Raw genomic sequence first — 17,333 nt, 5'->3', positions numbered from 1 at the left:
ATTTTAAAGGATTTGTATGTTAAAAAACAAATTATAGAAACAAAAGAAAATGTTGTTTTTTAATAACAAAAATGAGACATTATATTAAAACTTTGGGGATGTATCCAAAGCAGTCCTGAGGGAAAAATTTATAACTCTAAATATTTTCATCAACAAAAAAAGAAAGAAAAAAAAGAAAAAAATGAATTCAAAATGTAACTTAAAAATAAATGCAACAAATATTTAAAACCCCAAAAAGAAATTCTGAAAAAAAAGAAGAGATTGACAAAAGAAAAAGGAAAAAATAACAAATAAAACTATAATTGCTTTAAAAAATAGTAAAATAAATCAACCATTTTTAAAAGAGAGGAACAACAAATTGCCAGGATTGAAAAAAAAAGGAGAAATCACAAGTAAAGAAAAAGAAATAAAGGAAATAATTATAAACCATTTTGTCCAGTTATAGGCCAACAAAATCAATAATTTAGATGAAATGGATGAATATCTACAAAAAATATAAAATATTCAAATCAACAGAAAACAAAACATTATTTAAATAACCCAATCTCAGGGAAAAAAAGAAATTAAATAAACTACAAACTCTCAAGAAAGGAAGTAGGAGTAACCAGACATATGTATTATTCTATCAACCATTCTAAGAACAATTAATTCTAATATCATATAAGCTGTTACCAAAAATAGGAAAAGAAAGGATCCTGCCAAATTCCTTTCATGACCCCAAAATGATTTTGTTACCTAAATCAGAGAGAGACTACTCATAGACCAATAAGGAATGGTATACAACAATATCCATAATGAATACCACCAAATACAAATTAAATAAAATAGTACTAAAAATGCTACAAAATATTCAAAGGATTGCATGCTGTGACCAAGTTTTACTTATACCAGGAAAGCCAAGTTGGTTCAATATTAGGAAAAGCATGAACATAATAATAGACTGTAATAAAGTGAAGAACAAGAGCTTAAGGGGGAAAAAAGAAAAAGAAAGATAAGAGAATCATTGAGGTATTTTTAAAGGAAGAAGAGAAGAGAATGAAGTTTAGATGGAAACAGAAAAGCAGAACAACTTTGAAAATAACATGTTGAATTTTTAGGTAAGTAAAATATTCACCATAGAGATGTTTAATCATTTTTTCTATCTTTAATCATTCATTTTAGCTGTATATTGTATCTGAAATCTTTTTGGAAGCATGAAGAATTTTTTTAATTATTTGATATTATTTTTCTAAGGATTAGATCAGGGTCTATTATTTAGGCAGAAGAAAAATATGAGAAGAAATCATAAACCCACCAATACTTGGGGTTGATTTGGTGTTGATTTTCCTTTCCTTAAAGTCTCTGTTCAGACACAAAAATAGGCCAAAATTCCATTTCCTTTGTTAAAATATATTTTCTCCTGGTCATAACCTTTGCATATAGACCCGCTCTATTAAAAAGATATCCATTGAATGCACGGATGGAGGTGATAGAGCCCTGACCTAATAGAAAGTATTGAACTGAACAGAACCTATTAAAATCACACAAGCATTTATTAAGTGCTTACTATATTCTAGCAGGGACTAAAAAGATACAAATACCAAAATCAGATGGTCTGTACCCTCAAGCAGCTTACAATAAAGTGAGTTATACTATAGTTATATTGTATCAGACCTTACTTAGGAAGATTTTCCTCTGTAAGTCCATTGCAAAATCAAACAAACAAAAACAACAAAAAGGGAATTTGTGGGAACTGTTGAAAAAAATGGCACTTTACTCTTTAGAAAATAAATGTGGAAATTTTGGAGGCACTTCTAGTTGGGAGCTAAGGCATTAAAAACCAAAAGAAAAAAAATTAAAGAATGGAAGACAAATTCAATTAACCCTGAGTATTAGCAGTTACAAAATGATGATGCTGATGTGTCCTTCTCCCAACCATCAACAGTACACAAAAGCTATATTTTTGTACTCTTCAGGAGACGTGCATGAGAAGGTTGCAGGGGTAGGGGCTAGAGAAACATGTAAATAAGGGATCACTTGGACCGAGTCTAAAACCAAGCACAGAGAAAGCCACAAGAAAAGCCCTGCATGAATCCATATGGTGTGTGAGGTTTCTCCTCCATGACATTTTTATGAAGGTTATGTATATGTCCCGTTCATCTTCATTCTTCTGGTGCTAATTGCTGTCTATTGGAGCCTGTGCTACTGTGTACAGAGACCACATGCTTCCCTCTGACACTGCCACAGCAGCGGGTGCACAGCATTGTTCTGCTGTCCATAGATAAGGACCTGCTGCTGCTGCTGCTGCTGCTGCTGCTGCTGCTGCTGCTGCGACTGCTCCCTGACCACAACAGCTGGAAATATTCTGCCTTTAAGAGCTTATCTTGTTGATACTCAAGTTGAGCTATTACACAGTGGAACAAGCAAATAGAGCAAAGGGACTCTCTGTGGGCAGCTCATGGCCGCCACAAAGCCTCCCACGGGCTTTTGGATGGGTGTCTCACTTGGGGAGTTGATAATGATGTTTAACATAGATGCTTCCTGTGAAGGGAACATGCTGATGAAGCCAGCCACAGAATCAAGAGAAACATGGGCAACAGACCCGGAGCTGGTGATTCACTGCAAGCCCTGCCACAGTCTGGGATTTTTCTCTCCTCCTTTTCCCTCCCCTCCCCTTTACAAGTTTCAACACATTTAATTTTCCAAAGCATTTATTTTGGAGGAGGAAGAGGAAGGGAAAGAGCAGTCTCCACTTTGGAAGGGTAAGCACAACAAAACAAACTTTGTCTCATTCCCACCTTCAGGATCAGAAAGATGCTAATTATGTTTCCTCTCAGGCATGATATTAAAAAAAACAAACACAACTCCAGCTCCTTCCAGCGCTCTGTTTTCACTGGAACAATCAGTCACTACCTGGGAAAGAGGCTGAGCTCCACATTTCAGGGAGGTTAGTTGTACCAACTCAGGTTAGAGTCTACCACAGTGATAAGCGATATAGTGTAGTGGGAAAAGCACAAGAATAACAGAAGCTGTGTTCGAATCATGGTTCTACCACATATGCCTGTTGTGACTATGGGGAAATCACTTAACTTCCTTGGACTTGTTTCTCATCTACGGAAGGAGAGGACTGGACCATCTGGTTCCAAGTTTCCCTGCAGCCTTAGGTCTGTCATCCTATTTCTAAGGGAACCATCAATAAAGAATAATCTTGGGGTTAGCCTATGAGTTGCCCTAGGCGAGAAGAAAAGTAATGATTCTTGAATCATCTCATTATTACCGCAAGATGACTATGTTCTATAACAAGATGTTGACAAGATTTCAGGATAGCAAAAGAGTTTTTCATTGGCATCTCTTCCCTCTTCACTTTTGGTAAGTTCTGCAACTTTCTAAGCTTGTCCTCCCTATTCTAGTAACCTAATCCTGTTTTTTTGTCAGAAGTTCATCTTTCCTTCAGTTCATTGATGCATCTGTGATCTTATCAAGGTGGGTACTCCCTTCCGAAGTGAAGATCCCATCCATCCATACATTTATGACTCTTGTCCACGTGACAGTCATCCTCCACCCAATTTGAAAAGGAACTTTCTCTAGGTTTCTTATCAATGCAATATATAGGCTGTCCATAAGTCACCCTTCACTCTTACTACATGACTGACCCACTTTCCTTTTTGGTCATATCACTCTTGAGGATTTCTGTTATGTCACTATTGGTGTGCAGTTCTTCATTACTAATGTGTTGCAGGCTGCCTGTACCTACCAACTACCTTTCTCTGTGGCCATTGTGAAACCTACAATTATGATTATTTCCAAGATTGTGGTATTCCATGATTCATGGCCATATGGCATCACTAGAAGAAAACTGGTGATAAAAATTGAGAGTTTTCAAGATAAAAAAGGATTTCTTAAAAGTATTATGCAGTTTCCTGAATGCCACCCACATACCTCTTTCCTCCTATTTAATTCTACACCTGCATCATTGTCCATTCATAGTATCTATTCAAGATATTTTTACTGATGAACTAGCTCTATGGGCTATCCATCCAATTGAATATTCTTTACCCAATTGATTTTCCTTATGTGAACCATTAAGTCTCACATCATTATCAGCAACAAACATTTATTAAGCATTTGATAAGGGCCACGTAGAAGGCAGCACAATATTTCAAGACTTGAGACAATCAGCACATTCTGAAAACAGAGAATCCTTCTCTTCACTATCACTCTTATTTTTAGCATTTAAATGTACCTGGATATGACAGATCTGTATCTTTTCTCTTTAAAAACATGTCAACTAGTTGTCCTAATAAATTAACACATCCCCATGGGAGAAGGCACCAGACCCACTCACAGGTTATTATGAATATTTAGCCATGATCTTGAGGAGATAATACTCTTTCATTTGTTATCTGACTTGACTCAATTCCTCTAATAGTGGAAATTAAGCAAGGGTTGTCAGAGGTAGATTGGTAAAAATGACATTTTTGAGGTGAACCTGGCCATATGTGTAAATACCAATGCTGCTTATGCTTATTACTGAAGTTCCCTATTCCCTTCTTGAGTATATTACCTGAAAAATGCTTTTGCTGAGAGTACAGAGAAGCTTACATCCCAATAATTTTATTTAGTTACAAAAAGTGATCATTTTATCTACCTGAGAACATTAAACATGAGAGAGCAAGAGCAACATGGTGAACACTCCTATGGACATTTCTATCTGGACTTCACTGAGATAAGATGAGAAGAATAAGATAATACTAATCCATAAAAACTTGATAATATTTAAATAGATGTCATAGACATGGAGGCAGCTAGATGGCACAGTGTCAGGCCTGGAGTCGGAAAGGCCTGAATTCAAATCCAGTCTTAGACACTTACTAAATGTGTGACCCAGGTCAAGTCATTTAACCTTGTTTGCCTCAGTTCCTCATCTGTAAAATGAGCTGAAGGAAATGGCAAATTACTCCAGTATCTTTGCTGAGAAAACCCAAAATGGGGTTATAAAGAGTCAGACACAACTGAAAATGACTGAACAACAAAATAGGCATACTCATAATTTCCAAGCTATAAAGAAGAAAAATCTTTCAAAATATAAGCACCTAACAAGGGAGATCAAAATGATATGAGACCAGGATAACATGGGTATCATACCTGCTATCCTATCTGATATTGGATGAATATGTTTTCAATGACCCTATAGAGGATGAACTTACATCTCAATACTTTTATTTGGGGGGGGGGGGCGGGTGAGGCAATTGGGATTAAGTGACTTGCCCAGGGTCTCACAGCTAGTAAGTGTCAAGTATCTGAGGCCAGATTTGAACTCAGGTCTTCCTGATTCCAAGGCCAGAGCTCTATCCACTGCACCACCTAGGTACCCCTCAATACTTTTATTTAACTACAAAAGGCAGTTATTTTATCCTTCTGTGCAAATGCTAATAGAATAATGAAAATAAAAGAATAGTGTCTCCATAGTGACTTGTCCAAAGACGCCTTTCTACCTGAACCCCATCAAAAAAGATGAAAATAACATAATAACTTAAATTTATATTGTACTTTGAGATAGATCATTTTAAGAGAATGAAGTATTTTTACTTTTACTTCCTTAAAACTGATTTTTTTCCCAGACAACCTTTGGATTCCAGGCATTAGCATCACAAACTTTTGCAGAAATTTGGCCTACATTTACAGGACAAACACTAAACATTTCAGCCTAAAACCTGGTTCTTTTATCTATATATTACCAAACATCTAAGTGTTTGGAAAGATCCACATTTGGGAATGTATTTTTCAGTATTCACTTGGTTATTTGCTACTACACAGACCCACATTTCTCCAATTAATTTGGCAACAAAACATTTTTGTACTTGAAATGTATTTGCAGAGCCTGAGAATGCAGAACTCCCCAGAGAGGTCACTCAGAGAGTTACTGCAATAGCTAGGTCCAGATTTCCAATGCAAAGAATAAAGATTTGTAAAAGTAAAACAGGAAACTGAGGGTAAGGCTGTGATATCTCTCTTTTTTCTGTTTCTGGCATTTTTGGTTAGGACCATACGCTAGGGGTTAGGTTGAAGGGAGGGTAAGCTAGGTCACACAGTGGATAGAGTGCTGAGTCTAAAGTCAGGAAAACTTGTCTTCATGAGTTCAAATCTGGTCTCAGACACTTACTAGCTATGTGACCCTGGGCAAGGCACTTAATCCTGTTTGCCTCAGTTTCTCAATCTGTAAAATGAGCTGGAGAAAGAAATAACAAACCACTCCAGTATCTTTGCCAAGAAAACTCCAAATGGGGTCATGAAGATTTGGACATGATGGACAACAGAAAAGCAAAGTTGAAGGGAGATATGGATGACCTTCACCAGGAGCAGACAGCAAGGAAAACTTGTGTCTCTTGTTCTGCATTCACAGAAATGGACCCATGAAGATCTTCGGCCAGATTCTGTGCCAAGTCTGCAGATGGCAAATAAGTTCCAAAGCTTAACACAAGAAGCCTAAGTCTTAAGGCCTATAGTGAGTTGGGAAGGGGAGGGGGTAGCTTCTTTCCAGGAATACTGATGTACGTACAAATTCGATAATCGACAACCTAGCCATCAAAACTTTTTGACTGGATACAACTGCATGCAAACTCGTGGACATGAACGTACAAGAGGACAGCTTACATTTTGGTATGCAAGAGATAGCAGTCTATGGATTTATTGACAACTTCCAGGCCCAGAAGAACAAATGTCTTGGCCAAAACATTTTGAACAATCTGGAAAATCTTACTGAAAATAAATATTTTATTATTATACTGTTATAATGAGAAGGCAGCAATAGAGAAATGAGTATGTGTGTTAGTCAGAAAGGATTCTGGATTGTGATAATTGCATTTTGCAACTTAGTCATTAAAAATACATATAAGGGTGACTAATATGCTACTTTGGTGCTCTTTACTCACCAGAAGTACGGAAGTTCTGATAATTTGCAATTAGGTAAATGGAACTTAAAGATGAATTTATGAATTCAATTTGTAGAGATAAACTTTCTTAGGTCAATTGGGCATGCTAAAATAAAGCAGAAGACTGTGCATCTTTCCAGTGAATTCAGAACAGTATAAGTTGCCTCTCTGACTCATAGCAAAAATGTTGGCTGTTTAGTTAAAAATAAAACTAAGGTTGTTGAATGTTGAGATCTTTGTCCACATCCATTCTAGAGAAATTATTCAGGCAAAATCAAATTTGCTTCCTCCATGAACTGAAACATCTGCTTAGAAAGTCTCCAGTTCATCTAATAATTGTGCAACATTCTGTTTTATTTAACAATGTAGGTTGGCCGAACAGAGTAACTAAAGGTTCTCAGTCTTAAATACTTTAAATGTATTCATTTTAAAATTTTTAAAATTTATTTTATTTTTATCATGAAATAAAACATGCATTTCCATAACATAATATAATAATTGCACATGAAACTGCATAGTATAATGATTGCACATGAAACTGCAAATTTATTATGTATGACTTGTTATGCCTTTCAAATATATAATATAAATATATAATAAAGATATGTAAATTTCTTTTTTAAGTGTTAAAAAGTTATGGAACTTAGCGGGGTGGGGAAGGATGGCGGGAGAAGGTCCAATAGTGATATATGACTGCTTTTATGTTTTCCCATGAACAAATAAACTAAATGTCTCAGAGCAATATTTGCTCTTGGGGGAAGGGAGAATGGAACAAGCATTTATTAAACACTTACTATGTGCCAGGCATGGTGCTAAGTGCTTTACAAATATTATCTCATTTGATTCTCACAATAACCCTGTGAAGTAGGATTGGGTTTGGACTATTCTAATACCCTTCTAACTATTTCTCCTGCCTCCAGTATCTTTCCCTTTCAACTGCAGCTCATCCTGAACTCTGCTATTAGATATATCTTCCTAAAGCATGAGTTTTATTATTCTGCTCCCCGATCATACACATCCAGTGTCTCCCTATTATTGACAGAATAAAGTCCAAACTTGGTACCCTGGTTTTCCAAGTCACAGAGCTTGATCTCAAAGGAACCTCAAAAGCTGTCTGGTCCAACTTCCTTATTATACTATTGAGTAAACTGAGGTCCTGGGAAGTTGAGTGATTTTCCCCAAGATTACTCAACCAGTAAATGTCAGAGGAAGAAATTGATCCTATGTCCTCTGAATCCAGAGACAGGGTTTATTTCACGACATAAACTGTACTGACTCTGCCCATGCAGATTTATCGCCCATTGTTACCCAATATATGTATGATGCCTCCTTCAGAAGGGAGATGAATAGCCTGGATCTGTACAGACTTCTTGGTTTTCATATCCTGAGGGGAAAGAAATATCACATGGCTTGAGACTAGGACAGGACTAAAAGGTAAGGCTCTTGTATAACTGTACTATTTCTTTGACTTGGAAGATGAATAAAAATCTACAAATCCCAGGATCTATGCAGGTTCAGGCCATTGTTTCCCTATCTAGAGGATGTACTTACTTTCTTTTTTATTTTTATTTATTTACTTTCTAATTTATGGGATAAAACAAGCATTTCCATAACAATATAATAAAAAAGATAATTGCACATGAAACTGCAAAATCTATTATGTACAACTTGCTATTAATTTTAAATATTTAATAAAATTTCATGAAAAATTCTTTTTTTTCTTCCCTTCCCTCCACCCTAGAGATGGCTACTATTAGACAGAAATATGTATATGCATATGTGTGTACGTATACATTTATATATGTAAAATAATTCTGTGCATACTTCTATTTATCAGTTCTTTCAGTGGATGCAGATAGTGTCTTCCTTCATGTTTTCCTTCATATCTCCCCATCTAGGGGATGTGCTTTACTTTCAATTTTTTAATTTTATTTTTAATTTATGGAATAAAACAAATATTTTCATAACATAATACAATGAAAAGATGATTGTACATGAAACTGCAAATCTACTATGCACAACTTGCTATTCCTTTCAAACATACAATGAAATTATCATGTAAATTTATTTTTTTCTTCCCTCCCCCATCCTACCCCAGAAATGACTACAATTAGACACAAATATATATATATATATGTGTGTGTGTGTGTGTGTGTGTATGTGTGTGTATGCATGTATGTATATGTGTATATATGTAAAATTATTCTATACATACTTCTTTTTATCATTTCTTTCTCTGGATACATATAGTGTCTTTCTTCATATGCCCTTTATCATTAATTTGCATATTTATAATAGACAAAATAACTTGTTCACCCAAAGTCATTCTTAAAACAATATTGCTGTTATTGTGTACAACATTCTCTTGGTTCTGCTCATCTCACTCTTCATTATTTCTTGCAAGTCTATCCATGTTTTCTAAGATCATGAAGCTTACCATTTCTTGTGTCACAGTAAGTAGTATTCCATCACCATCATATACCACAACTTGTTCAGCCATTCCCCAATTCATTTCCCATTCACATTTGAAGTTATAATTGCTGTTTGTGAATTTCCCTCCACCTTATTTCTACTCACTACTTTCCTTCTCAGCCTCTCTTTTCACCCTATCCTTATTACCTTGTCTTGTCCCCTTACCTTCTTATTCCTTATTGTACCCTCCCCTCTAAAAGTCCCCCCTTTGTCTATTTACTCCACCCTTCTAATCTTAATCAAGATGCCCTTCTAAAATTATTACATTCAATAAATCAAAAATCATTTGCTAAGCACTCTCTACATGCCAGGCACTGTGCTTGACACTATACTACTTTCCCATCTTTATGAAATATTTACCAAAATAATCTATATATACCTCAAGACCATCTTTGATGAGGGTTTTAGAAAGAAACAAGAAATCATTTTTATGTGATATTCCACAGTAGACCATATCTTTGCCATCGCACAATTGACTAAATGATTTAGAGAATAAATTATATTTATTGGTCATTTCCTATACAATGAAAAACATTCAATTCATTACAGCAAAATGTCTTAAAGGCATTTCTCCAATCAATCAATCCATTAACATTTCTTAAGCCCTTACCATGCAGCGGGCACCAGGCTAAAGTTAGAGATATAGAGAAAAAGCAAAAAAAAAAAATGCTCTGTCCTCAAGAAGTTTACATTTTAATAGTGGAGATGAAACACATATAAGCGGATATATACAAAATACATGAAGAGTAGGATACAAGGTCACTTATAGGGGAGAATACGCTTGAGCTGAATCCTAAAGGAATCCAGGGATTGGAAGTCAGGAGAGAGGAGGGAGAATACTCCAAGTATGAAGGACAGACAATGCAAAAGGAGAGATATGGAAGATAGAATGTGTAGGCCAGTATGGTTGTCCTGCACAGTGAATGAGGAGAGTGATGTATAAGAACGGGAAGATAAAGAGGGAAGATCAATTTGTGAAGATCTATCGAACAGAGGAGCTGATATTTGTTTCTGGTAGTATTAGAGAAGCATTAGAGTTTTTTGGAGGAGGAAGGGGGTGTGGGTGGGGTGGTTTAACACTGTCAGATAATACACTTTGGAAAAATATAAATTGATTAAAGGACTGGAGAATTCTCTGGTAGCAATCAATCGACCAACAAGCATTAAGTGCCTACTAAGTACTGGGCACTGTTAGGCAATGGGATATAAAGATGAACTTACATTCTATTGGTGGAGATGACATGTACATGTATAAGGATATATATAGAATAAATACAAGGTAGTTTAGGGAGGGGAAGCACTAGCATTTGAAGGGGTTGAGGTAGGAAAGGCTTCACTGAAAATATGATTCTTGAGCTAAATCTTGAAGAAAGTAAGGGATTCTATAAGGAAAAGTTGAGGAAGAAGTGTATTACGGGCATGGGGGAGAGCCAGAACAGAAGATGAGGTACTGTGTGTCACAACTATCAAGAAAGCCAACACGACTAAGTAGCAAGGAGCAGAGAATGGGAAGTAATATAAAATCTGGAAAGGTAGATTTGAACCCAGGTTGTGAAGGGCTTTAAAAGCCAGACAGAGGAATTAAAATTTGATCCTAGAAGTAAGAGGGAGCCACTGGAGTTTACTGAGGGGGAGGAGGAGAAGGAGGACAAGTAATAGCTAACATTTATATAGCACCTATATATGCCAGGCACTCTGCTAAATGCTTTACAAATTTTATCTCATTTTTTCATCATAATAATCCAGGAAAGTAGGCACTATTATTATTCCCATTTTATAATTGAGGAAACTAACCAAATAGAGATTAAGTGATTTCCCCAAGGTCACATAGCTAGTAAATGTACGAGACTTATTTTGAATTCAGGTCTTTCTGGCTCCAGGCCCAGAGCTCTATTCACTATCTATCTACCTGGTGAGATGACCAGGCCTTGTTGCTGTTGTTGTTGTTCAATGGTTTAACACTCTTCATGACCCCATATGGGGTTTTCTTGGCAAAGATACTGGAGTAGTTTGACATTTCCTTCTCCAGTTCATTTTGCAGATGAGGAAACTGAGGCAGACAAGGCTAAATGACTTGTCCAGGGTCACACAGCTGGTAAGTGTCTGAGGCCAGATTTGAACTCAAGAAGTTGAATCTTCTTGACCCCAGGTCTGGGATTCCATCTAGTATGCCACATAGCTGCCTCATTACCAGACCTGCACTTAAGGAAAACTTATCTGAGCAGGTATGAGAAGGATGGATTGGAGTGGGAAGAGACTTGAAGTAAGGCCACCAGTTAAGAACCCATTGCCATAGTCCAAACTCAACCTAAATGATTTCTATCTACAACCCCTTACCTTTGCTGCTGTATTTTTTTTTTCAGACTACAATACTGTCCCTGTGTTCTTCTCTACCTATCGAAATCCCTCCCATTCCTTAAATCTCATTTTTACTGTGAGGGCTTTCCTGAGTACTCCAAATCTTATGTTTTTCCATCCTCTTAACTCTTTTGGTATTTTTTTTCCTTTAACACCACCCCCCCCCTTACTTAATCATCTTCTATCTTCAATTTTTACTTACCTATTTCACGTGTGTATGTTTTTCTCCCCAAATAAGCTTTAAACTTATGGAGGTCTGAAATAGCTTTTGTGTCTTTGAAGTCTTCCATATTGCTATATGCAATCATGCAATAATGACATTAGTATTAGCTAACATTTATATAGCACTTTAACATTTTGCAAAGTGCTTTAGATATATCATGTCTTATGATCTTTACAATAATCCTGGGAGTAGATGCTATTATTATCTGTTTTACAGATTGGGAAATTGAGGCAAGTAGAAGTTAATAACTTGCCCAGAGTCCCATAGCCAGTAGATTTTCCTGCCTCTTAGTCCAGCACTCTTTCCACTCTGTCCCTGACTAGCCAATGAAGGTGCTTAATTGAAATGCCTATTTGCTTAATGAATGAATTATTTCTGGATACCAAATGTCCCTTTCTGAAGAATCTTTAAAAATTGTAGGCATCAAAGTCAGATATAACTGGTACCACTTAGGCAGTTAGGTGGCTCAGTAGATAGATCCCCAGGCTTGGAGTCAGGAAGAACTGAGTTCAAATCTGATCTCAGACACTCAGTAGCTGTGTGATCCTGGGCAAGTCACTTAACTTCTGTTTACCTTAAGGAAATAGCAAAGTACTCCAGTACCTTTGCAAAACCAAAACCCCATAAGGTGTCAAGAAGAATTGGATACAATTGAACAACAACAGCTTAGTGCATCTGTGACATTACTCCACCAGTGCATATCACCATTACCCTATGCCTTAATACATTATCTTCATGAGTTGCTTTAGCCAAAAATAATTATTCATCTGATAGTTAGTCTTTTGATGACGAGTCTCTCTGAGAATAACAAAATTGGTTTTCAGACAAAGCCCATGGTCCATCACTTGACTTGTACTTTGAGCCATTCCAAGTTGGAGGAGCTTATAATTGGTGGGCACAACCTTTGAGAGCCCAAGGATACGTCCATGCTGTGACAAGACATCAAAATTTTACTTTAGTGGACATTAAAAGTATTTATAAAATGTATTAAGTTAATGTAACACTTTTATTGAATTAAGAGAGTCTCATTCTCCTCCCAGCTATGTTTCTGACTTTCAGACTTTAACATTATGCCCCTGTGCAGACACCTTGACCACCACCCCATTTTCAGTTCCTTTTTTGTATGTATACAAAATACATTACTATGTAAGCATTATTATGTAATAACATTACATTAATATGTAAGCCCCTTGAGGGCAGGACCTGTCTTTCTTTTTTACTTATGTTTATATACCTAGAGTTTAGCATAGTGCCTGATATATAGTAAGCACTGAAAGGATTGTACCCTTGCCTTTAAAACCAATAAATCCAATAAAAAATAACTTGTGACTTTTAAACCTGAAGTATTAATTACCTTGTTTCCAAATTATTTTTTACTCTGTGTTTTTTAATGATTATAATCTTTTTAAAGCCTTTGAGTCAAAACTTTTGTGCATTTGGGCAGGTTTTTGTCATTTTGTAGATAGACCATTTTCTACAAATAAGGAGCTGAACATATAAGTAGCATGTCATGCACGAAATGATGGTGCCGATGAGGATGAAGATATTTTAAGTTTGTATTTACAATTTACTATCCACAGATGACTGATGAATATATCATCTCATTCAATCCTAATAACCCTAGAATCTCATCAAGCCCTTCTTGGTGTAAGAGAGCCTATTTTAGCTAACCATAGGAATCTAAGTTAGAACACTTCATTTTGAAAGAAAAAGGTTCTTTTTGAAATGAAAATCTTGACTTGCAGGTCTAAGCACCTTAAACATATAATGAGAGGGTTATGATGAATTGGCCATCTCTGAAGTCAAGGATGATAGACAAGGAGCCAGAGTTTAATGTTAGAGAGACTAATCTCTAAGCTTTCAAAGGGTAGGGGGCATATCTTATTAATCTTTGTCTCTCCCTAAGCACCTACCACTGTGCCTTCCACATTGTAAGTGCTCAATGATGATTTATTGTTGAATACTCCCTCCTCAGCCTTGCCCCAAAGTCAACATAGTCCAATCCAAGCATTTATTTGTTCTCAGTTCTTTCTTTTACCCACTAGTTCTAACCCCAATAGTCAAGGACCTGTCCTAATCTTGAAAATAATTGAAGCAATCAGCAGGATGAACTTGTGCCTGCTTTCAATGTGTCTTATCTATGCCTCTCCAGTAGAAGATAAGCTTTTTAAGCCAGAGACTATGAGGAGGGTGGAATTCTGTTTAGTAAATTTATTTCATTGCCCAGAGCCTGGTAATATATAATTTTGCCTTTTAACCTGAGATGTATATATAATTATCTACATGCAGTACATCTTTTTATTCTAGTTCACCAAAGCACAATTTTCTCTACCATTCTTTTCTTTTCTATTTCTTTAAAGAATACAATGAAAACAGTCAAAAGAAGAGGCAGCTAGATAGTGAAAAGAATAAAATACTGGGCCTGGAGTCAAGAAAACCTGAGTTCAAGTCAGACCTCAAATACTTGCTAGTTGTGTGAACCTGGGCAAGTCACTTAACCCTGTTTGTCTTAGTTTCCTCATCTATAAAATGAGCAAGAGAAGCAAATGGCAAAAAAAATCCAATATCTTTGCCAAGAAAACCCCAAATGCTGTCATGAAGAGTCTGATATGCCTGAAAGTGTTGGAACAACAACAACTTACTAGCTATATGACCTTGGGCAATTCACTTAACTTCTTTACCTTAGTTCCCTCATCTGTAGAATTGGAATAATAATAATGCCTACCTTCCTGAGTTGTTGTAAAGATCAAATAAGAGTAAAGTGCTCATCACAGTGCTTGGCACAATAGATGCTATATAAATGTTAACTATCATTAAGATTAACCAAAAAAAGAAAGCTCAGAGAACAGGTGATTGTCACATTAAGTTTTGATTCAATGAGTATAATCTTATTCCAATTCAATTCCACTTCTTAGATGTAAGAGACTATTCAAAACTACATTTTCTTTCATGTTTTAATAGATGTCCTTTATTTTTACATCATGTCCATTTCTGAATATATGTGAGTGAGCCTACCCTCATAATAAAACAAAAACAATTCAACAAAGCCAACTAACACAGCATTCATAATCTAAAAGTATATTTTAAATTCCATACCTGTAACCCCCACACACTTCTCCAATTAGTGGAGGAAGGTACATTTTTTTCATCTCTTCTGAAGCAGAGAATGGTCATTATAATTACCCAGCTTTCACTTTCATGTTATTGTTCTTTCCCTTTACATTGTTCAACTGGTCAGTGATTAGTTAAGTATTATGTTGTCTTGGTATACATTGTTTATCTTTTCTGCTTCCTTCACTCTAAATCAATTCATGTAAGTCTTCCCATGTTTATTTGAGTTTTTCATATTTAGCATTTTTTCACTGCTCAATAATCTTCTAACACATCCACATATCACAATTTGTTTAGCCTTTCCCCAATCAATGGGCATTCAAGATGCATTTTCAAGGATAATTGCCAATAATTTTGCCAGCTTCTTTCTAACTCTGTATTTAAATGTAAATGACATTGAGACAAAAGCAGAGAGCTATGATAATGGCTTTGTCAGAATTGTGAAAATTATCCTTATCATCAACACTACTCCATATTCCTAGATCATCTACTATGGGTAGGACACTGTGTTAGATTCTGGGGAGACAAAGAGGCTTAAAACAAGATCCCTTGTTCTTAAGGCATAGTCTAGTTGAGAAGTTCTATATTAAGAGGAGATTGATAATTGAAATATACTTTCATTCCCTTTCAAGATAACATCCAAAATCCTGGGCTGCGATGAATATGAGAGAGCTTTCTGTGGTATCCTTATAAAATCTATATGTTTTCCCCTCCAATTATTAACTTTTATTTGTCTTTTTTACCATAACAGAATCACTTCTCTAAATACCCCCCTCTAAATACAATCAATCCTCCTTTGGAACAAAACAAAATTTGAGGAAAATCAACAAGGCAATTGCATTTGAAAATAGGTACAAAATTCAACATTCGTAATCCCCAACCTCTCTCCAAGATTAGAGAAGTATGCTTTCTACTCTGTTCTCTGAGACCACAATTAATCACTGCAATTAATCTAATTCAGTAGAATTTTAGTGTAAAGAAAAGAAATTAAGGAGAATTTCTTTACTCAAGTAAGTCCAAAATTTAGAGATCTGTTGAACAGGATTAACTTTGGCTAGGATTAGGCAATAAAGAAGAAAAGGAATGTTTACTTTAAATTACTGACTTTCGAAACTTGTTTTGATGTTTATCCAAAACTAAAGTTTGTTCTTTAAATTATATTAACCCTAAATTGATGGAATTCTGTCTTTTCTGTAGGCATTTTGAACTCCTTTCCCTGACATCTTTAGGAGGCTCATTTATTTTTTTTTTTGGTATATGATATAAATTACAAAGAAATTATCTTTCAGACAATTTAATAGAAGCCAAAGGAATAAAGGATAAAATTGACTTTTTAACTGCTATTAAAACAGGCTAATTCTTATATCAAAGTGGAGATCACACTCAATTTCCTACTTAATATATCTTTATAAGAATGACTAATTGACTTTATTTTTCACATATTTATTTACTTTTTTTTAAAGTTAGGAAGATCAGAAAAGCAGAGGGCCCTTGGGACTTAAGTGAAGGGAACGCTATAAAGAAAAAGTGTAATTAAGATTTTTATTACACTAAATGAACCATAATTAGATTAAGAGACAAGGGATAGTCTTCAAACCCCCAACTTCCATTCTTGAATAATGAAAATATTATTAGCAAATGCTTCAACTCTGGTCTGTCTTGCTCCAGTCCAAGAATTTCATCTCTAGAGGAACAACACAAATGCCCTTGACCATCCCTTTTAATCATGGTCCCAAAATTCCAAAAGCCAGCAAAATAGCAATGGGGTCCTATTCCATGATTCCTAGCTGGGTTACCCAGGTAACTGGGGCTTTGAACATTTTTTTTTCAGAGTAAATGCTTTGGCCCCAGAGAATCAAGTAGGTGTCAAGATGCAGGGACTTGGACAGGCAGTGGATCTCTCCATGGTTTTCTACCAGCTCAATCCCATGATCCAACTATGAGCTTTTTAACTGAAATGACTTTAAAACATGATATTGGAGCTTGAATTACTGCAGCTGCTGGCACCAGACTTACCTTCAATGGATCCTCATTTAGGATTTAAAGTATCCTCATTCCAATTCCAGGATTTTGAAAAAGTCCTGTATGTACCGTTAATTTTTGTCAGTACCTCCTTTGGTTAGGAGTGGGCAATTTGCCCACCTACTGCCTTCTTTGGATGTGGTAGTTGTTTCTCAGGCTCTCTCTCCAGGTGGAACCCTGATTCCCCAGGACCCATGCTTATCCTGGTAGACAAGGTAGACAAGTACCATCAAAAG

This window comes from Vombatus ursinus, unplaced genomic scaffold, assembly GCF_900497805.2.
Source record: "Vombatus ursinus unplaced genomic scaffold, bare-nosed wombat genome assembly UNPS02009132.1, whole genome shotgun sequence".
Taxonomy (NCBI): Eukaryota; Metazoa; Chordata; class Mammalia; order Diprotodontia; family Vombatidae; genus Vombatus; species Vombatus ursinus.
The sequence above is the reverse complement of the archived record's forward strand: the minus strand, read 5'-3'. Positions refer to the sequence as shown.